Below are 22,522 nucleotides of genomic sequence, written 5' to 3'. Positions count from 1 at the left end.
CACTTTTCACAAGAGCCAAAAGGCAGAAACAACTGAAATGTCCACCAACAGACGAATTGATAAAAAATGTTGTTAGGTGCCATCGAGTCAGTTCTGACTCATAGCGACCTACGTACAACAGAATGAAACACTGTCCAGTCCTGCGCCATCCTCACAATCATTGTTATGCTTGAGCTGATTGTTGCAGCCACTGTGTCAATCCATCTCCTTGAGGGTCTTCCTGTTTTTTGCTGACCATCTACTTTACCACGCGTGATGTCCTCCAGGGACTGGTCCTTCTTGATAACATGTCCAAAGTATGTGAGACAAAGTCTCACCATCCTTGCTTCTAAGGAGCATTCTGGCTGTACTTCTTCCAAGACAGATGAGATTCCAATGCTAATATATACCACACCCACCACCCATTGCTGTCGAGTCGATTCGGACTCATAGCGACCCTACAGAACAGAGAACTGCCCCATAGGGTTTCCAAGGAGTAGCTGGTGGATTAGAACTTCTGACCTTTTTGTTAGTAGCTGATCTCCTAACCACTGCGCCACAAGGGCTCCCAATAGATATATACAATTATATATATATATATACATATATATATACACCATTATTATTTAATCTGTATACCCAAAAAACCAAACCCATTACCCTCAAGTCGATTCCAACTCATAGAGACCCTATAGGACAAAAAGAACTGCCCCATAGGGTTTTCAGGGAGTGGCTGGTGGATTCAAACTGCCGCCGACCTTTTGGTAATCAGCCAAGCTCTTAACCAATGAGCCACCAGGGCTGCTATCAATCTGTATCCTGAGCAAAGAATCTGAGAAGCTGGACTATATGAAGAATGCAGCATCAGGCTTGGAGGAAGACTCATTAACAACCTGAAATATGCAGATGACACAACCTTGCTTACTAGAAGTGAAGAGGACTTGAGACACTTACTGATGAAGATCAAAGACTACAGCCTTCAATATGTATTACACCTCAACATAAAGAAAACAGAAATCCTCACAACTGGACCAATAAGCAACACCATGATAAATAGAGACAATATTGAAGCTGTCAAGGATTTCATTTTACTTGGATCCACAATCAGCTCCCATGGGAGCAGCAGTCACGAAATCAAAAGATGCATTGCACTGGGCAAATCTGCTTGCAAAAGACCTCTTTAAAATGTTGAAAAGCAAAGACGTCACCCTGAGGACTAAGATATGCCTAATTCAAGCCATGGTGTTTTCAATCGCCTCATATGCATGCAAAACCTAGACAATGAATAAGGAAGACTGGAGAAGAATTGACACCTTTGAATTGTGGTGTTTCGAAGAATGCTGAATATACCATGACCTGCTGAAAGAACGGACAAATCTGTCTTGGAGGAAGTACAACCAGAATGCTCCTTAGGAGCAAGGATGGCGAGACTACATCTCACATACTTTGGACATGTTATCAGAAGAGATCAGTCCCTGGAGATGGACATCATGCTTGGTAAAGTGGAGGGTCAGCGAAGAAGAGGAAGACCCTCAACTAGATGTATTGACACAGTGGCTGCAACAATGGGCTCAAGCATAGCAACAATTGTGAGGATGGCGCAGGACCTAGCAGTGTTTCGTTGTGTTGTGCATGGGGTTGCTATGAGTCGACGCCTACTCGACGGCACATTACAACAACAACGCCTAGGATACCAATGTTTATGCATTCCATTTCATTTTTGACAATTTCCAGTTTTCCTAGATTCATACTTCGTACATTCCACATTCCGATTATTAATGGATGTTTGCAGCCGTTTCTTTTCATTTTAAGCCATGCCACGTCAGCAAATGAGAGTCCTGAAAGCTTGTCTCCATCCATGTCATTAAGGTCGACTCTACTTTGAGGAGGCAGATCTTCCCCAGTAGTATTTTCAGTGCCTTCCAACCTGAGGGGCTCATCTTCTGGCACTATATCGGACCATGTTCCGCTGCTATTTATAAGGTTTTCACTGGCTAATTATTTTCAGTAGACTGCCGGGTCCTTCTTACTAGTGTCTGTTAGTCTGGAAGCTCAGCTGAAACCTGTCCACCATGTGTGAACCCTGCTGGTATTTGAATACTGGTGGCATAGCTTCCAGCATCACAGCAACAAGCAAGCCCCCATAGTACGACAAGCTGACAGAAGCGTGGGGGCAAAATTGTGTATGTTATAGCATTTACCGATAACATCCCATATTCTTGTGTACTTCTTATTGTCATCATTTACCTTGGTCAAGTTGTGCACACTTCACCCACATTTGATACTGCCTTTCCCATTACCAAAAATAACAAGTGTCTACTGTCTAGGGATAGCAACGATTGTGAGGATGGTGCAGGACCGGGCAGTGTTTCCTTCTGTTGTACACAGGGTCACTATGAGTTAGAACCAACTCGACGGCACCTAACAACAACACTGTCTAGAGTGTGATTCCCCCTCCTTCCACCTCCCATCTCTTGTAACTACCAAGAACGTTGATTTCTATAAGTATACCGATTTTTGTCTTTTTATAAAAGTGGTATCATACAATATTTGTCCTTTTTTGATTGACTTATTTCACTCAGCATAATGTCCTCCAGATTCATCTACGATATAAGATGATTCACGAACTCATCATTATTCTTTATAGCTGTATAGTATTGCACGGAATACATATAGCCATTCTGTTTATTCATTCATCTGTTGATGGGCTGTTAGGTTGTTTCTGTCTTTTTGCTATTGTGAATAATGCTGCAATGAACAGAGGTATGCATATGTCTGTTTATGTCACTGCCATTAGATCTCTAGGGTGGTAATACCCCTAGGAGTGGGATTGTTGGATCATAAGGTATTTGTATTTCTAGCTTTTTGAGAAAGCGCCATACCGTTTTCCATAGTGGTTGTACCATTTTACAATCCCACCATTGGTGTATAAGAGTTCCAGTCTCCCTACAACCTCACCAGCATTTGTTGTTTTCTGGTTTTTTGACCAGTGTCATTTTTGCATGAGTGAGATGGTATCTCACTGTAGTTTAGATTTGCATCTCTCCAATGGCTAATGATTGCATGCATCTTTTCACTTTTTTGTTGGCCACTTGAATGTCTTCTTTGGTAAAGTGTCTGTTCATGTCCTTTCCCATTTTTTAAATTGGATTGTTTATCTTTTTGTTGTTGAGTTGTTGAAGTTTTCTGTACATTTTAGAGATTAGACCTTTATCAGACATATCATTCCCAGAGTTTTTTCCCAGTCTGTAGGTTCTTTTTTTACTCTTTTAATAAATCTTTTGATGAGCATAAGTATTTAATTTTTTAGGAGATCCCAGTTATCTAATCTGTCTTCTGTTGCTCCTGCATTTGTAGTTGTGTTTGGTAATCTATTTCTGAAAAAAACAAAAAAACAAAAAAACCGAGTCTCATAGTTTTGTCCCTATATTATCTTCCAGGAACTTTATAGTTTTAGCTTTAACATTTAGGTCTTTGATTCATTTTTGAGTTGGTTTTTGTGTATGGTTTGAGGTATGGATCCCGTTTCATTTTTCTGCAAATGGATATCCAATATTTTTTGGTGTAAAACAACAATAATTTATTATTAATTTTTAATTTTTTCCCATACAAAAATCTATATATGCATTGTTATGTCACTCTAATTGCTCTCCCCATACTGTGACAGCACACTTCTCCTTTCCAGCCCTGATTCCCCATGCCCATTCAACCAGCTACTAACCCTCTCTGCCTTCCCATCTCACCTCCAGACAGAAGCTGCCCATTTAATCTTTTGAATCTACTTGATATAAGAGGCACACTCCTCATGATTATCACTTTATGTCCCACTGTCCAGTCCAATCCCTGCCTGAAGAGTTGGCCTTGGAAAATGTTTCAGTTCTGGGCTGATAGAGAATCCAGGGGCCATGCTTTCTGGGGTTCCTCCAGTCTCAGTCAGACCATTAAGTCTGGTCTTCTTACTAGAATTTGAATTCTGCACCTCACCTTTCTCCCGCTCCATCCTGGACTCAGTTGTGTTCCCTGTCAGGGTGGTCATTCGTTTTTAAGACCTCAGATGCCACTCACCAAAGTAGGATGCAGAACATTTTCTTAATAAGCTTTGTTATGCCAGTTGACCTAGAAGTCCCCTGAAAGCATGGTCCCCAGACCCCTACCCCTGCTACTCTGTCCCTCAAAGTGCTTGATTGTATTCAGGAAACTTCTTAGGTTTGGTTTAGTCCAGTTGGGCTGACTTCCCCTGTAGTGTGTGCTGTTCTTCCCTTCACCTAAGATAATTCTTATCTACTATCTAGTTAGTAAATAGCCCTCACCCTCCCTCCCCACCCTCATAACCATAAAAGAATGTTTTCTTCTGAGTTTAAACCTTTTCTTGAATTCTTATAATAGTGGTCTTATTGAGAGTTTTTAACAGGAATAGATATTGGACTTTATTGAATGATTTTCTGCCTTGATTGAGATGATCATGCGATTTTCTTTTATTTATGTAGTGGATTACTTTGATTGATTTCCTAATGTTGAACCACCCTTGCATACTTGGTATGAATTCCACTTGGTCGGGGTGTATTTTTTTTACTTGACTCTGAATTCTATTGGCTAGAATTTTGTGGAGAATTTTTGCATCTATATTCATGATAGATATTGGTCTGTAGTTTTCTTTTTTGTGGTGTCTTTGCTTGGTTTTTGTATCAGGGTTAGGCTGGCTTCATAGAATTAATTCAGAAGTATCCCTTCCTTTTCTGTGTTCTGAAATAGTCTGAGTAGCACTGGTGTAATCTCTTCTCTGAATGTTTGGTAAAATCCTCCAGTGAACCCATATGGGACAGGACTTTTTAAAAAATTATTATTACCTTTTCAGCCTCTTCTCTTGTTATGGGTCTGTTCAGCTATTCTACCTCAGTTTGTGTTAGCTTAGGTAGGCACTGTGTTTCTAGAAAATTGTTTCCTCTAGGTTTTCAAATTTGTTGGAGTATAGTTTTTCATACTACTCTATTATGATCATTTTTATCAGTTGGTTCTGTTGTAATGTCCCCCATTTCATTTATTATTTAGGTTATTTTCGTTGATCCTTTCAAAGAACCAACTTTTGGTTTTGTTGATTCTTTCTATTGTTTTTCTATTCTGTTTCATTTACTTCTGTTCTGATCTTTATTATTTCCTTTCTTCTGGTAGCCATGGAATTCTTTTGCTGTTCTCTTTTATTTATCGAGTAGTATAGCTAAAATTTTGATTTTCTCTCTTTCTTCTTTTTTGATGTGTCCATCTATTGCTATAAATTGTCCTCTGAGCACTGCCTTTGCTGTGTCCAAAGATTTTGATATGATGTGTTTTCATCCCGATTTGATTCTAGGAATTTTTAGATTTCATTTTTGATTTCTTCTCTTACCCGGTGATAATTAAGCAAGTTGTCATTCACTTTCCATGTGTGTGATTTTTTCCCCTTGTTCTTTCTGTTATTAATTTCTACATTTATGGCATTGTGATCAGAGAAGATGCTTTGTATTATCTTAATGTGATTTTGTTGAAGGTTGCTTTGTGGCCTAAGTTATGGTCTATTTTGGATAATGTTCCTTGTGACTTGGAAAAAAATGTATACTTTGCTGCTGTTAAGTGGAGTGTTCTGTATATGTCTATGAGGTCAAGTTGGTTGATTGAGACCTTTAGATCTTCTGTATCTTTGTTGAGTTTCTTTCTAGATGTTCTGTCCTTTACCAAGAGAGGTGTGTTGAAGACTCCTACTATTATTGTGGAACTGTTAGTTCCTCTTTTCAGCCTGTTAGAGTTTGTTTTATGTATTTTGGAGCCCTGTCCTTGAGTGCATAGATATTTATTATGGTTACGCCTTCATGGTAGATTGTCCCTGTAATCATTATATAATGTCCTTCCTTGTCTTTTACAGTGGATTTTGTTTCTAAGTCTATTTTATCCGAGATTAGTATGGCCAATCGTGTTCTTTTTTTGGTTGCTGTTTGCTTGATATATATTTTTTCTGTTCTTTGATTTTTAAATATATTTCTGTCTTTGTTTCTCAGGTGTGTCTCTGGTAGACAGCATATTGATGGTTCCTGATTTTTTTTATCTATTCTGTCATGCTTTGTCTCTTTACGGGTGCATTTAGGCCATTTACATTCAGTGTGATTATTGATGGTGATTATCAATAGTTGTGAGTTTATTGCTACCATTTTGAGGTTCTTTTATTTTTTGTGATACTGATGTTTTCTTTTTCCTTTTACTCTCCTTTGCTGAATTCCTTTCATTTGTGGATTTGTTTATTTTTTGTAGATTTTTTATTTAGTGAGACTTTATGTTTTTCTTTTTCATTTTGATGAGTAGGTTTGTTAACTTTCTTTGTGGTTACCTTGAAATTTACCCCTATCTTCCTAAGTTTAAACCAGTCTTTTATGACTTGAAATTGGTTTGACTTCCTCTCCATTTGAAAGTTCTACACCTACACCATTTATTCCCTCTTTTATTGTTCTGATGTTGTCATTTCCAGATTGACTTCCCTGGTTTCCTGTTGTGAATCTTTGAGTTTTGTTTTAACTTTGAGAGTTCATTTCGTAGATTTGTATCTGGTTAATGTTGTCCTGTGTCCTAGATTCAGGTTGTTTTCTGATATTGTATGTTCTCTAACCAAAGGATTCCCTTTAATAATTCTTGCAAGTTTGGTTTGGTTTTTACATAGTCCCTTAATTTCTGTTTATCTGGAAATGTCCTAGTTCCACCATCATATTTGAGAGAGAATTTTGCAGAATATATTATCCTTGGTTGGCCATTTTTTTATTTCAAGGTTTTATATGTCATCCCATTGCTTTCTTGCCTGTATGGTTTCTGCAGAGTAATCAGAGCTTAGTTTTATTGTTTCCCCTTTGTATGTGACTTTTCGTTTTTCTTGAGCTGCTGTCAGGATACTATCTCAGCGTTTGGTTTTGGTGGATGTGATTATGATATGACTTTCTTTTGGAGTCTCTCCTATATGAGGTTCATTGAGCTTCTTGAATGGTCAGGTTTTCATCTTTCATGGTATTAGGGAAGTTTTTTTGTCAGCAAATCTTCAATGATTCTCTTTTTTTTCTATTTTCTCCCCTTGTTCTGGAACTCTCATCATGTATAAGTTTTTGTTCTTGATTGTATCCCACATTATTCTTAGGTTTTCTTCAATCTTTTCTCTGATTTTTCCTCAAAGTGGTATCCAAGGAATTGCCTTCAGTTTTACTGATCCTGTCTTCCATTGTTTCAAATTCACTTCTAAAACCTTCTAGTACACTGTCCATTTCTGAAATCTTGTTGTTTATCTTTTGGATTTCTAATTGATATTTTTGTATGATTTCTAATTGCTTATTTATTTTGACATTTTTTTCCTATATTATTTTCCTGAATTCTTCCATTGCTTTGTCTGTGTTTTCCCTGATTTTGTCTATTTTTTCCTTTGTTTTGTCTGTGTTTTCCTTCAACTCTTTCCTAATCTCTTGGAGACCCCTGAATATTAGACTTTTGAATTCCCTATCAGGTAATTCCAGTGTCTTTTCTTCTACCAGAATGTCATCTGGTGTTTTATTTTGGTTGCTTACTGGAGCCATCTTCATCTGCTTTTTTAAAACAATATGTTTTGATATTGTCTACTGTCTCCAGGACATTCAGAAATTATTTTCTTTGGTTATTGATTTGTTGGTTTCGCCCTGCTTTTTGGTTTTGTTTAGTTATGTCTGGGAAGGCAGTCTGGGCACGTTTTCTTGTTTGCTCATCTGTGGGCATAATACTTCTCACTTGTCCAGGTGGGTACGGTCGGTTGCCTAGCTATGGTGCAGCACTGCAGGTCTTATGGTGGGACATGTGGGGCTGCATCATTTCCAAAATAAACTGGGCCTGGTGGGTGGTTCCAGGGGGCAGTGCAGGGGATGTCCAGGGACTCACGCTGGTGCTGTTCAAGGGTGCAGTAGACCAGCAGGAGGGAAGGGAGAGGATGTGATGTGTGGAGCTAAGTGGGTGAGAGAAAGCAGAGAATGAAGAGACAGAAGCAAGCAAAAAAAAAAAAAGAAGAAGACAAAAAAGTAAATAAAACGGTGGTGCACTGGGATTTAGCCAGTGGGGCTGGAGCTCACCTGGTGTGGCTGTGTGCTGGTGGATCTGTAGCTGAGTGGTGCCACTTGGCCTGTTGAGAAGTGGCGTGAGAGGCACACAAGGCTAGGTGGGCCGGAGAAAGGAAAGTAAAGAGAGAGAAGAAACAAAACAATAACAACAGTAAAAAAATATATGGTGCTGAGGGAGTCATTCGTTTGGAACAGGGCATAATAAGGTGGCAGCAAGCTTGTGTCTGTCTCCTAGGGCAGTACTGCAGGGCTCCTCAGGGAGGGGCAGAGTCAGCACAGGGCCTAGGTGGGAGGGAGAAGGAAAAGGGACATGGGGAAAGATAAAGAAAAATAAAAAATATTACACTGAGGTAGCTGGTGTGTGGGGGTGTTGCAGGCCCAGGGAGGCCATGTGACAGTGGCTCTCTAGCTCAGCAGTGCAGCTTGGCCCATCGAGAAGGGAGTGCAGTGCATGGGGCTATTTTGGTGGGAGAAAGAAAAGGAAAGGAGGGAGAGAGAAGAAGTGAAAAAAACACAAAGCATCCAAACTAAAAAAATATGGTGTTGAGGGAGCCGACCGGTGCTGGCAGCACAGACTCAGGGTGGAGTGGGGGGGCATGTGCCTGTGACTCTCTAGTTTAGGAGTGTGGCATGGAACTTCAAGAAAGGGCAGGGATGATGCTCAGGGCTAGGTTGGTGGGAAAAAGGAAAGGAAGGGAGGGATAGAGAGAGAAGAAACAAAAATAAAAAAATATATGGCACTGAAGGAACTGACTGGTGGGGACAGCACAGACCTGGGGAGGCTATGTGCTGGTGGCTCTCTAGCCAAGTGATGTGGCACAGACTTTTGAAAAAGGACAAGGATGGCACACGGGGTTTGGTGGATTGGAGAAAGGAAAAGAAGGAAGGGAGATAAAGAGAAGAAACAAAAAAGCCCCCCCCAAAAAAATAACAAAGCAATTAAAAAATTTATGGCGCTGGGGGAATCGGCCATTGGAGGTGGGGTGAACCCAGGTGACAGTGAGCTGGTGTCTCTGTGGATGAGTGTCCATGGCCCGTTGGAAAGCATCAGAGGCTGCGTAGAGGTAGGAAGGGTATTTGTGTTATTTTAGGTCAGTACTGTATTTCTAGAAAACTGTCTGTTTCCTCTAGGTTTTCAAATGTGTTGGAGTATAGTTTTTCATAGAACTCTATTATGATCTTTTTATCAATTGGGTCTGTTGTAATGTTTCCCATTTCATTTCTTACTTAGGTTATTTTCTTCCTCTCCTGTTTTTCTTTTGTCCTTTCAGCCCATGCTTTATCAATTTCATTGATCCTTTCAAAGAATCAACTTTTTGTTTTGTTGGTTCTTTCTGTTGTTTTTCTATTGTCTATTTCATTTATTTCTTCTCTGATCTTCATTATTTGCTTTATTCTGCTGGCTGGTGGCTTCTATTGCTGTTCCCTTTCTATTTGTTCAAGTTGTAGGGCTAACATTTTGATTTTGTCCCTTCTTTTTTGATGTGTGCATCTATTGTTATAAATTTATCTCTGAGCACTGTTTTAGCTGTGTCCCATAAGTTTTGATATGATATGTTTTCATTTTCATTTGACTTTAAAATTTTTTTGGTTGTATCTTTGATTTCTTCTATTACCCAGTGGTTATTAAGAAAGGTGTTATTCAGTTTCCATGTATTTGATTTTTTTCCTTTGCTCTTCTTGTTACTAATTTCTACTTTTATGGTGTTGTGATCAGAAAAGACGCTTTGTATTACCTCAGTGTTTTGCATTTTGTTGAAGATTGCTTTGTGGCCGAAGATGTGGTTTATTCTGGTGAATGTTCCTTTTGTGTTGAAAAATAATGTATACTTTGCTGCTGTTTGGTGGAGTGTTTTATGTATGACTATGAGATCAATATGGTTGATCGTGGCCTTAAGTTCTTCTGTATCTTTGCTGAGTTTCTTTCTACTTGTTCTGTTTTTTACCAAGAGTGGTGTGTTGAAGTCTCCTACTATTATTGTGGGACAGTCAATTTCTCTTTTCAGGCTGTTAGAGTTTGTTTTATGCATTTTGGGGCCCTGTTTTTGGGAGCATATATATTTATCATGGTTATGTCTTCTTGGTGGAATGTACCTTTAATCATTGTATAATATCCTTCCTTGTCTTTTATGGTGGATTTTGTTTTAAAGTCTATTTTATCTGAGATTAGTATTGCCAGTCCTGCTCTTTTTTTGTTGCTGTTTGCTTGGTATATTTTTTCCATCCTTTGATTTTTAATGTATTTATGTCTTTGTGTCTAAGGAGTGTCTCTTGTAGAGATCAGATTGTTGGGTCACTTTTTTAAAATACATTCTGTCATTCTGTCTCTTTACAGGTGAATTTAGGCCATTTACATTTAGTGTGATTATCAATAGGTGTGAGTTTATTGCTGTTATTTGTAGTGCTTTTTTGTGGTGCTGAAGTTTTCTTTGTTTCTCTTACTTTCCTGTACTGAGCTCTTTTTGTTTGTGAAATTTCTTTTCATTTCTTTTGTTATTGTAGATTTTGTGTTTACTGAGACTTTATGCTTTTCTTCTTCATTCTGATGAGTAGGTCTGTTAACTTTCTTTGTGGTTACCTTGAAATTTACCTTTATGTTCCTAAGATTTTACCATCTTTTATTACTTGATATCTCCATTTGAAAGTTCTACAGCTACACAGTGTATTCCCTTTTTATTGTTCTTTGTTTTCATTTGCAGATTTACTTCTCTAGTTCCTTGTTTTGAATATTTTAGTTTTATTTTATTCTTGAGAGTTCATTACCTAGGTCAGTATTTGGCTGATACTGACCTGTGTCCTAGATTCAAGTTGTTTTCTGATGCTGTTGGTTCTTTAACTGAAGAACTCCCTTTAATAATTCTTGTACATTTGGTTTGGCTTTTAGAAATTCCCTTAATTTCTGTTTATCTGAAAATGTCCTAATTTTGCCATCATAATTGAGCTAGAGTTTTGCAGGATGTATTATTCTTTGTTGACCATTTTTTCTTTCAAGATTTTATATATATCCTCCCATTGCCCTCTTGCCTGTATGATTTCTGCAGAGTAATCAGAGCTTTGTCTTATTGCTTTCCTTTTGTATATCACTTTTCGTTTTTATTGAGCTGCTTTCAGGATACTTTCCTTGTCTTTAGTCTTGGTGAGTTGTGATTTTGATATGTTTTCGTGACATTCTTTTTGGGTCTATCCTATATGGGGTTAATTGAGCTTCTTGAATGTTCAGCTTTTCATCTTTCATGATATTAGGAAAATTTTCTGGCAGCAAATCTTCAGTGATGCTCTCTCTGTTTTCCTGCCACCTGCCATGGCCCCTAGCAGACAAGACCCAGACCTCAGTCCCTTCCCACCTGCTCTGAACCACTCACTGCCCACTGTGGCCCTAAGGGTATTCAGCCTAGACCCTAGGCCCCTTTCTGCCAGATCTGGACCCCTCCTGCCACTTCCTGTGATTCTGAGAGGACTTGGCCTGGACCACAAGCCTGCTCTCACTGGCTCTGGACCCCTCCCACCACCTTCTGCGGATCCGTGGGGACACGGTCCAGAACCCAGAGACTTTCCTACCAGCTCTGGACCACTCTCGCCACCTGCTGCCACACTGAGGGGACCTGGCCTGGACTCAAGGCACTTCCTCTCATTCTCAGAATTCCCCCACAGACTGCAGGAGCCCCACTCCATCCCCTGGTCCGGTTCTCACTGCATATAAATTATCCATTTCTGCCCCTTCCCTTCCTGCTTGACTTGCCTTACTGCACCATACGTGAGAACTGGCCCTGCACACCAGGACAAGGTGATGAGAACTATCATGCTTATAGACAAGCAAGCAACAAAGCATGCCTGGCCCACTCACCCAGACATAACCAAAAAAAAGCAGACAAAAAATAAACCTACAATCAATAAATAAAGAAAACAAAATCTAAATGTCTTGGAGACAGACAATAACAAAGCCTACAGAATAAACAAACAAAAAACAAGATGGTTCCAGTAAGCTATCAGAATAAAGCACAAGTTGACTTTCCAGCAGAAAAAAACACACTGGAACTACCTGATAGTAAATTCAAAAGTTTAATATTCAGGGATCTCCAAGAGATTAGGAAAGAGATCAGGGAAAACGCAGACAGAACAATAGAAGAATTCAAGGAAATAATACAAGTACAAAATGTAAAAATAAATACACAATTGGAAATAATACAAAAACAGCAATTATAATTCAAAAGATAACAAAATTTCAGAAATGGACAACGCAATAGAAGGTATTGGGGGTAACTTTGCCCATTTTTTAATTGGATTATTTGTCTTTTTTTATTGAAGTATTGAAGTATTTGTAGATTTTAGAGATTAGACCTTTGGATATGGCGTAGCCAAAATGTTTTTCCCAGTCTATAGGTTGTATTTTTACTCTTTTTGTAAAGTCTTTTGATGAGCATAAGCATTTAATTATTAGGAGCTCATAGTTATCTAGTTTCTCTTCTGCTGTTTGTGCATTGTTAGTTATGGTTTGTCTACTGTTTATGCCATGTATTAGGGCCCCTAGCACATTCTCTATTTTTAATTCCATGATCCTTATTATTTTAGATTTTATATTTAGGTCTTTGATCCATTTTGAGTTAGCTTTTGTGTATGGCGTGAGGTACGGATCTTGTCTTATTTATTTTTTGCAGATGGACATTCAGTTATCCTGTCAGCATTTGTTGAACAGACTGTCTTTTCCTCATTTAGCTGACTTTAGCCCTTTGTCACATATCAGCTGCTTGTTGATGGATGGATTTACGTCTGATTTCTCAATTCTGTTCCATTGGTCTATGTGTCTGTTTTGACTACTGTGACTGTAAAATAGATTCTAAAATCAGGTAGTGTGAGGTCTCCCACTTTGTTCCTCCTCTTCAGTAATGCTTTACTTAGCAGGGCCTCTTCTCTTTCCATATAAATTTGGTGACTTGTTTCTCCATCTCGTTAAAGAATGCTGTCGGAATTTGGATTGGGATTGCATTGTATTTGTATATCACTTTGAGTAGAATTGTAATTTTCACAATGTTGAGTCTTCCTATCCATGAGCATGGTATGTTTTTCCACTTATGTAGGTCTCTTTTGGTTTCTTGCAGTTGTGTTTTGTAGTTTTCTTTGTATAGGTCTTTTACTTCCCTGGTTAGATTTATTCCTAAGTACTTTATCTTCTTGGGGGTTATTGATTTGCTGATTTCCTTTTCAAAGTTCTCTTTGTTGGTGTAGAGGAATCCACCTGATTTTGTATGTTAATCTTGTATCCTGCTAATTTGCTGAAATCTTCTATTAGTTCCAGTAGCTTTCTTGTGAATTCTTTGGAGTTTTCTGTGTATAAGTGCTTATCTTCTGCGAATAGGAATAGTTTTACCTCTTCCTTACCAATTTGCATGCCCTTTGTTTCTTTTTCTTGCCGTATTGCTCTAGCTAGAACTTCCAGCACAATGTTAAATAAGAGTGGTGATAAAGGGTTGATAAAGCCTTCTTGCTTGCGTGGTTTCTACTGAGTAGTCAGAGCTTATTCTTATTGACTCTCCTTTGTAGATGACTTTTCATTTATCCCTAGCCGCTCTTAAAATTCTCTCTTTATCTTTGGTTTTGGCAAGTTTGATTACAATATGTCTTGGTGACTTTCTTTTGGGATGTACCTTACGTGGGCTTTGCTGAAGATCTTGGATAGATATCTTCTCATCTTTCACGATATCTGGTAAGTAAATTATCTTCAACAATTCTCTCTGTATTTTCTGTTATCACCCCGGTTCTGGTACTCCAATTACTCTTAGGTTATTCCTCTTGATAGAATCCCACATAATTCTTAGGGTTTCTCCATTTTTCAAAATTCTTTTATCTGATTTTTCCACAAATAAGTTGGTCTCATGTCCTTTATCTTCAGTCTCACTAATTCTGACTTTCATTGCCTCAATTCTGCTCCTATGACTTTCTATTGAGTTGTCTGATTCTGAAATTTTATTGTTAATCTTCTGGATTTCTGATTGCTGTCTCTCTATGGATTCTTGCAGCCTGTTAAATTTGTCATTATGCTCTTCTCTAATCTTCTTAGGTTCCTCTATTGCTAGGTCTGCATTTTGTATGATCTCCTTCCTGATCTCTTGAAGAGTTCTGTATATTAATCTTTTGTATTATACCTCTGGTAATTCCAAGAAATTCTCTTTCTCCAGAAAATTCCTTGATTTTGTATTTTGAGAGCTTGCTGAAGCCATCGTGGTCTGCCTAGTTATATGATCTGATATTGACTGTTGTCTCTGAACCATCAATAAGTTATTATATTTATTTATTTTATGCTTGCTTACTGTGTCCTAGCTTATTTTGTTTTATTTTGATATGCCCAAATAGGCTGTTCGTGTGTGCTAGTCCAATCACCAGCTCCCCTAAAGCTCCAAAGTCCTGCCACCAGGTGATCAGACCTGCCACTAAGTATGTGAGAGCAGGAGTCCGCCCACTCCTCCTTAATGGATTCAGCTCAGGTGTCCAAGTAGTCTGCCACCAAGTGTGTGGTACAGGCTCTCACCTACAGTCCTAGACAGGCATGGGTTATTGGTGTAGACACAGGCATCCAGTTGCAGCAGGGGTCACCCTTTGAGCAAGACAGGGGCCAAAGTCCACCCCCGAGTGTCCGGGAGGAAAGCGTGTCCCTGTTCCCTAGGGTGATTAGGTGGATGGGTTTTGCAGCCGGACTATGAGCACCCAGTGTTGTTGGCTGTAAGGACTGGGAGGCACTACTTATTCTTGGGCCCCTTTCTCAGGTGGCTAGGTGGCGTGTGTGGAGCTACCTGTCCTCAGGCCCCTGATGTGGGTAGGTGAAGACCCTGCTTAATAGGCAGAGCAGTATCAAAGGTCATGAACCTGCCACTTCACAGTTAAAACTGTTGAAGTTAGACTTAAGGTATATACCTTGTTGTACTGTGGTAATGAGGGCCTATGCTGTCCAAATGGGCCCACAAAAGTCTATGCAGGAGAAAAGACACTCAAAGTCCATGGACCACTTACGCCTGTGCCTAGGCAAAGGAGCTGTGCCTACCCTGAGTTCCTGGCTTAGGGGAGTCGGCAGCTTATTTTCTCCCCTGTTTGTTAATTTGTTCCCTCTCCAAAGCTGGGAGAATTGGTCAGGGTGCATGACGGGTCCTACTTCTGGCCCAGGGGACTTGGCAATTGCTGAAGCTGGTCCTGGACCCAGTGCAGAGCAGTGAGCGGGGAGGTAAATAGGAGAGAGGTTTTTTTCCCAAAGGAGGTGTTTTTGATCCGTGTGGTAGGCCAGATGCAAGTACTTATCTTTCACTGATCGAGAGCTGTTTCTCACTGGTTCTGGATGGCCAAGTAGACGCTCTGCTGCTGGGTCTCTCCTGGTGTGGAAAATACCTCTAGAGCACCTCTGCTTGCAGGCCTTACCACGCCTCACGAGCTGATATGGCCTGAAGGGCTCTGCCTCTCACTGGCTCAGGTCTGGCAACTGCTTGCTGCTTCTGAACCATCTCTTCCTCCCCCTGCCACTGAGTTCGATTCCTCAACTTTGCCTTTGATGTTCAGAGCTCCTAGATTGTCATATATAATGATTCACATTTTTTCTTTGTTGTAAGAGGGATCACTGGAAGCATCTAACTACACCACCATCTTGGCCCCACCTCCCTGCTATTATTTCTTTGAAAATTCTTTCTGTTCTTTTTTTTCTCTTTTCTCCTTTTGGGATTACCAAGATGTAAAAGTTAGATCGCTTGGTGGAATCTCTTAATTCCATTAGTCTTTATTCAGTCTTCTTTGTTCTTTTCTTCTGTTGCTCTTTATACACAATAATTTTCATAGCTTTTTTATCTAGTGTATTGACTTTTTCTTCTGCCAGTTCTAATGAATTTTTATTTCAGTTACTGTATTTTTAGCTCCAGAATATCTGTTTGATTCTGGTTTTGTGGGTTTTTTTTTTTTTTAATGAACTTGCTTAAAATTTATTGGTTTATTTGAGGTAACGCTGGAGCCCTGGTGGCACAGTGGTTGGGAGCTTGGCTGTTAACCAAAAGGCCGGTAGTTTGAATCCACTAGCCACTCCTTGAAAACTCTATGGGGCAGTTCTATTCTAATAGAGTCATTATGAGTCAGAAGCGACTCGAAGGCAAAAGGTTTATCAGTAATTCAAGCAAAGAATTCTGCATAGCTAAGTGGGAGTTGAGTTGTATTAAAGACAATGTGAAGAACTGTTATGGTCAAAATATACATTTTGAAATGATATTTAGATCACCAAACTCATCAAATTACATACACTAAAATCATTTTTTGAGACACCAACATATCACAGGAAAAGGACAAAAAACCATATTTTCCATTTAATAGTTTTCTCCCTCCATTACTTCTTTCCTTTCTTCCTGTCTTTTTTATTGTGGTAAATATATATGCAATATAAGATTTGTCATTTTAACATTCTTAACGTACAATTCAGTGACTTCTGTTTATTATGTTGTTCAATAATCACCATTATCCATACCCAAACTTTTCCATCACCCTTACAGAAGCTCAGTGTCCCCTAAGCAATGAGTTCTCTTTTTTCTCTCCCTTTCGCCTACATCTGATAACCACTAACAAACTTTGGTCTCTCTGCATTTACCTATTATAGACATTTCAAATAAGTGGGATCTTAAAATATTTGTCATTTTGTGACTGATATATTTCACTCAGCATAAAGTTTAAAAGGTTATCCATGTTGTGGCATGCATCTGGACTTCATTGTATTCGTGGCTGAGTAATTTTCCATTATATGTATGTAACATATTGTCATGGATTGAATAGTGTCCCCCAAAAAATGTGTGTAGCACCTCAACTAGGTCATGATTCCCAGTATTGTATGATTGTGTTTTCCTTAAGTGTTATAAACTCTACCACTATGAGATTATATGTGATCTCCTCATGTGTTATAAATTCTATCACTGTGATGAGGTTATACTGAAGAGGTTGACAAGATTAGTGTCTTAATGCAATCTCTTTTGAGATATAAAAGAGAGACGTGAGCAGAGACACATGGGAACCTCATACCACCAAGAAAGCAGTGCCGGGAGCAGATCGTGTCATTTGGACCTGAGGTTCCTGCGCAGAGAAGCTCTCAGACCAAAGGAAGATTGATGACACAGACCTTCCTCCAGAGCCAACAGAGAGAGTGTTCCCCTGGAGCTGATGCCCTGAGTTTGGACTTGTAGCCTACTGGACTGTGAGAGAATAAATTTCTCTTTGTAAAGCCATCCACCTGTGGTGTTTCTGTTGGAGCAGCACTGGATGACTGAGACACATATTTTATTTAATCATTCATTTGTTGTTGGACCTTAAGGCTATTTCTATATTTTGATTATTGTGAATAGTGCTGCAACAAACATTTGTATACAAGTATCTTTTGTGTTCCTGCTTTCAATTATTTTTAGTTCCTATCTAGTAGTTGAGTTGGTAATTAATTTTTTGAGGAAGAAACAAACTGTTTTTCACAGTGACTCTACCATTATACAATCTCACTAGCAATAGATGAGGGTGTCAATTTATTCTACCTTGCTAACACCACCTGTTGTGTTCCATTTTTAAAATCATACTCATCTTAGTGGGCGTGAAGTGATACAGCATTGTAATTTTGATTTGCATTTCCCTCATAAATAATGACATCGAGCATCTTTTTATGTGTTTGTTAGACGTTTGTATTTCTTCTTTGGTGAAATGTCTTTTTGCGTATTTATTTTGCCAGTTTTTTTATTGAATATTTTGACTTTTTGGAAAACCTGGTGGAGTAGTGGTTAAGAGTTACAACTGCTAACCAAAAGGCCGGCAGTTCGAATCCACCAGATATTCCTTGGAAACCCTATGGGGCAGTTCTACTCTGTCCTATAGGGTCGCTATGAGTCAGAATCGACTTGATGGCAATGGGTTTGGTTTTGGGTTTTTTTGTTGTTGTTGTTAAGGTGTAGGAATTCTTTACATAAGTTGACTATTAAACACTTATTGGATATATGATTTCACAAAAAATTTTCCAATCTGTAGCATGTCTCTTCACTTTGTTGATAAAGTCCTTTGATGAACCAAAAATTTAATTTTTATGAGGTCCAATTTATCTATTTTGACTTTTCGTGTTCATGCAGTTGTGTCATATCTAAGAAGCAAGACCTGAAACATTAAAAAGTAGGTTCTGGAGGAGGCAGAGACAACATGGCGCTATAGACAGAATCACCACGCCACCTGTTCACAGCAAAGACCCAAAAAACTAAGTAAATCAGATACAAACATCAATCCTGGAACACTAAGAGTCAAATGAAGGGATAAACAACTCAATCAAACACCAAATGGAATAAGAAACTAACAGAGAAAGGGAGAATTACGGGTTGGAGGTCACCCATCTGCTAACGAGGCACGAGTTTGCCGTCTTGGACCCCTCAGCCACCAAGAATGGCAGACAGGGAGTATGGGAAGGCAACACCACGGAGCTCTCAGCAGGAGACATAGCATCGGTTACCAAGGATACACGATTTCCAACCCACCCCACACTTCTTCTCTCTGAGTGGCCTTTGAAGCTTTTGGGGGGAGGTATTGTCCCTGGGCCGGGAGACACCTGCTCGTTCTGGCTTGTATTCACCCTGTCCCCACTGGCTGGCTCCTTCAGTGACATTTTTTTGTGGTTGTTGCTTTTTTGGCTTCTTCTCTCTCTCTAACCTCCTTCCTTTCCTTTCTCCCAAATACCTGGCTCTGTGTGCCATCTCTGCTCTTTCTTGATAGGCTGAGCAGTGCTGAGTGGCTGGGGAACCACTTCCCTGGTCCACACCGCCAAGCCAGTGGGCTCCCTCGGGGCTTTTTCCCCCCTCTTTTCTCAGTTTCTTGTCTCTCTCTACCTTCCTTCCTTTTCTTTCTCCTGAACACCTGGCTCTGTGTGCCATCTCTGTTCCTTCTTGATGGGCTGTGCAGTGCTGCTCGTCTAGGGAGCTGCTTCCCTTGTCCACACCACCATGCCAGTTGGCTCCCTCGGGACGTTTTAAAAATTATTTTTATTTATTTATTTTTTGTTTTCTCAGTTTCTCATTTCTCTCTACCTTCTTTCCTTACACTTCTCCTGAACACCTCATGCCGTGTGCCATCTCTGCTCTTTCTTGATGGAATATGCTGTGCCGCTTGGCTGGGGATATGCTTCTAGTGGTCTCTCTCAGGACATTTTTTCTTTTTTTCTCAGTTTCTTGTCTCTTTATACCTTTCTTCGTCTTGACCACCTGGCATTTTATTTTACTCGGTTTCTTGCCTCTCTCTACTTTCCTTCCTTTCCATTCTTCTAACCACCTGACTGCGTATGCCTTTCTCCTTTTTTTGTTTCCAGTTTCTTATCTCTCTCTCACTTCCTTCCTTTCCTTTCTAGCCTCATGTGCCATCTCTGCCTCTTTTTGATGGCCTGTGCCACACTGCCTGGCTAGAAAGTCACCGGCACATGGCTTCCCAGAGTCTGCACCACTCCAATAGTAGGCTCCCTCATGACTTGTTTTTGGTTTCTGTTTCTCTCTTCTTTCCCACACCTACTTAGCTCCACACATCACATCCTCCCTCTTCCCTCCTGCTTATCTAAACCATGTGCTGGGTACAGCACCCCCCGAGTGGCACAGGTGCAGACCACTGGACCCCACCCTGATATGCCCCCAGGCCTTCCCTGTCGGCCCTAGTACATGTCATAAACGACCCATCCCTACCCTCTACCCCTAGGCTGGACCTGCCCTGCTGATCCATAACTGAGTGACTGGCCCTGCACACTTGGACATGAAAGATGAGAAGCTGACCATCCAAGAAGCTAAACTAACCCTATATAGGAGAGACCACAAAAGAAAATCACCAAGACAGATCATAATCACACTCACTAAAATCAAAAATGAAGAATCCTAAGAGCAGCTGAAGAAAGATGAAAAGTCACATATAGAGGGGAAACAATAATACAAAGATCTGATCACACAGTAGAAACCATGCAGGCAAGAAGGCAATGGGATGACATATACAAAATCTTGAAAGAAAAAATGGTCAACCAAAAATAAATCATGCAAATCGCTTGCTCAAATATGATAACAAAATTAGGACATTTCCAGATAAATAGATACAAATAAAACATGTAAAAACCAAACCAAACTTACAATAATTCAGTTAGAGAACCAACAACATCAGCCAACAGCCTGAATCCAGGGCACAAGACCACATCAGCCAGATACCAACCTATGTAATGAACTCTCAAGGATAAAACAAAACTAAAAGATTTACAACAGGCAACCAGAGAGGTTAATTTGTAAATAACAACAATGTCAGAACAATAAAAGAGGGAATAAATGGTGTAGGTATAGAACCTTCTAATGGAAAGGAAGGCAAGGTGATACCAAGTAATAAAAGACTGGTTCAAACTTAGGAAGATAGGGGTAAATTTCAAGGTAACCACAAAGAAAGTTAACAAATCTATTCATTAAAAGAAAAAAGAAAAACATAAAGCCTCAGTAAACACAAAATCTACAAAAATGAAAGAAATAAAAAAAACCCCACAAGTAAAAGGAACTTAAAACAGGAGAGTAAGAAGAACAGAGAAGAAAACGTCAGCACCACAAAAAAAAGCTCTACAAAATGACATCGATAAACACACACCTATCAATAATCCCACTGAATGTAAATGGCCTAAATGCACCCATAAAAAGACAGAGTGATGGAATGGATAATAAAACAAGACTTATCAATATGCTGTCTAAAAGAACCACACCTTAGAAACAAACACATAAACTTATTAAAAATCAAAGGAAAGAAAAAAATATATCAAGCAAACTGCTAGCAAAAAAGAGCAGGAGTGGCAATACTAATCTCAAATAAAATAGACTTTAAAAGAAAATTCACCATAAAAGACAAAGAAGGACATTATATAATGATTAAAGGGACAATCCATCAGAAAGACATAACCATAGTAAATATCTGTGCACCCTAAGACAAGGCTCCAAAGTACATAAACTAACAGTACTGAGCAGAGAAATTGATAGTTTCACAATAATAGTAGGAGACTTTAACATACCATTCTTGGTAAAGGACAGACATCTAGAAAGAAACTTGACAAAGATACAGAAGATCTAAAAGCCACAATCAACAAACTTAACCTCACAGACATATATAGAGCACTCCACCCAACAACAGCAAAGTACACATTCTTTTCCAATGCCCTTGGAATGTTCTCCAGGATAGACCATATCTTAGGCCACAAAACAACCCTCAAAAAAATCCAAAATACTGAGATAATACAAAGTATCTTCCCTGATCACAATGTCATAAAAGTAGAAGTTAAAAACAGGAAGAGCAAGGAAAAAAATCAATTATATGGAAACTGAATAACACTCTGCTTAAAAACCACTGGGTAATAGAAGAAATCAAAGATGGATTCAAAAAAATCCTGGAATCAAATGAGAATGAAAACACATCATACCAAAACCTTTGGGACACAACAAAGGGACACAACAGAGATCAATTTATAGCAAAAGATGCACACATCAAAAAAGAACAAAGGGACAACATCAAAATTTAAACTCTACAAGTCAAACAAATAGAAAAAGAACAGCAAATTAAGTCAAAGCCACCAGAAGAAAGGAAATAATAAAGATCAGAGCAGAAATAAATGAAATAGAGACTAGAGAAACAATAAAAAGAATCAACAAAACCAAAAATTGGTTCTTTGAAACGGTCAACAAAATCAACAAACCATAGGCTAAAATAATAAAAGAAAAACAGATGAGTAAGCAAATAACCCAAATAAGAAATGAAATGGGGGACACTATGACAGACCAAACTGAAATAAAGAGGATCATGACAATGTACCATGAAAAACTATACTCCCACAAATTTCAAAACCTAGAGGAAATGCAGAAATTTCTAAAACACACTACCTACCAAAACTAATACAAACTGAAGTTGAAAATCTGAACAGACTCATATCAAAAGAAGAGACTGAAAAGGTAATTTTAAAAAAGTCCCATCTAAAAAAAGCTCTGGCCCAGATAGCTTCACTGGAGAATTCTATCAAACATTCAGAGTACTACTCAAACTACTACAGAGCATAGAAATGGAAGGGATCCTTCCAAGTTCATTCTATGAAGCCAGCATAACCCTGATACAAAAAGAGGCAAAGACACCAGAAAAAAGAAAATTACTGACCAATATCTCTCATGAATATACACGTAAAAATTCCCCACAGGATTCTAGCCAATAGAATTCAGCATCATATCAGAAAAATAAAAAAAACATGTTGACCAAGTGGGATTCATACCAGGTGTGTAAGGATGGTTCAACATTAGCAAGTCGATCAACGTAATTCACCACATAAATAAAATAAAAGAATCCCATGATCATCTCAATCAATGCAGAAAAGGCACTTGATAAAGTCCAACATCCATTCCTGAGGAAAGCTCTCAATAAAATAGGAATAGAAAGGAAATTTCTCA

The sequence above is a fragment of the Trichechus manatus genome, unplaced genomic scaffold (assembly GCF_000243295.1).
Source record: "Trichechus manatus latirostris isolate Lorelei unplaced genomic scaffold, TriManLat1.0 scaffold00284, whole genome shotgun sequence".
NCBI classification, from domain to species: Eukaryota; Metazoa; Chordata; class Mammalia; order Sirenia; family Trichechidae; genus Trichechus; species Trichechus manatus.
Note: the sequence above shows the minus strand (reverse complement) of the source record.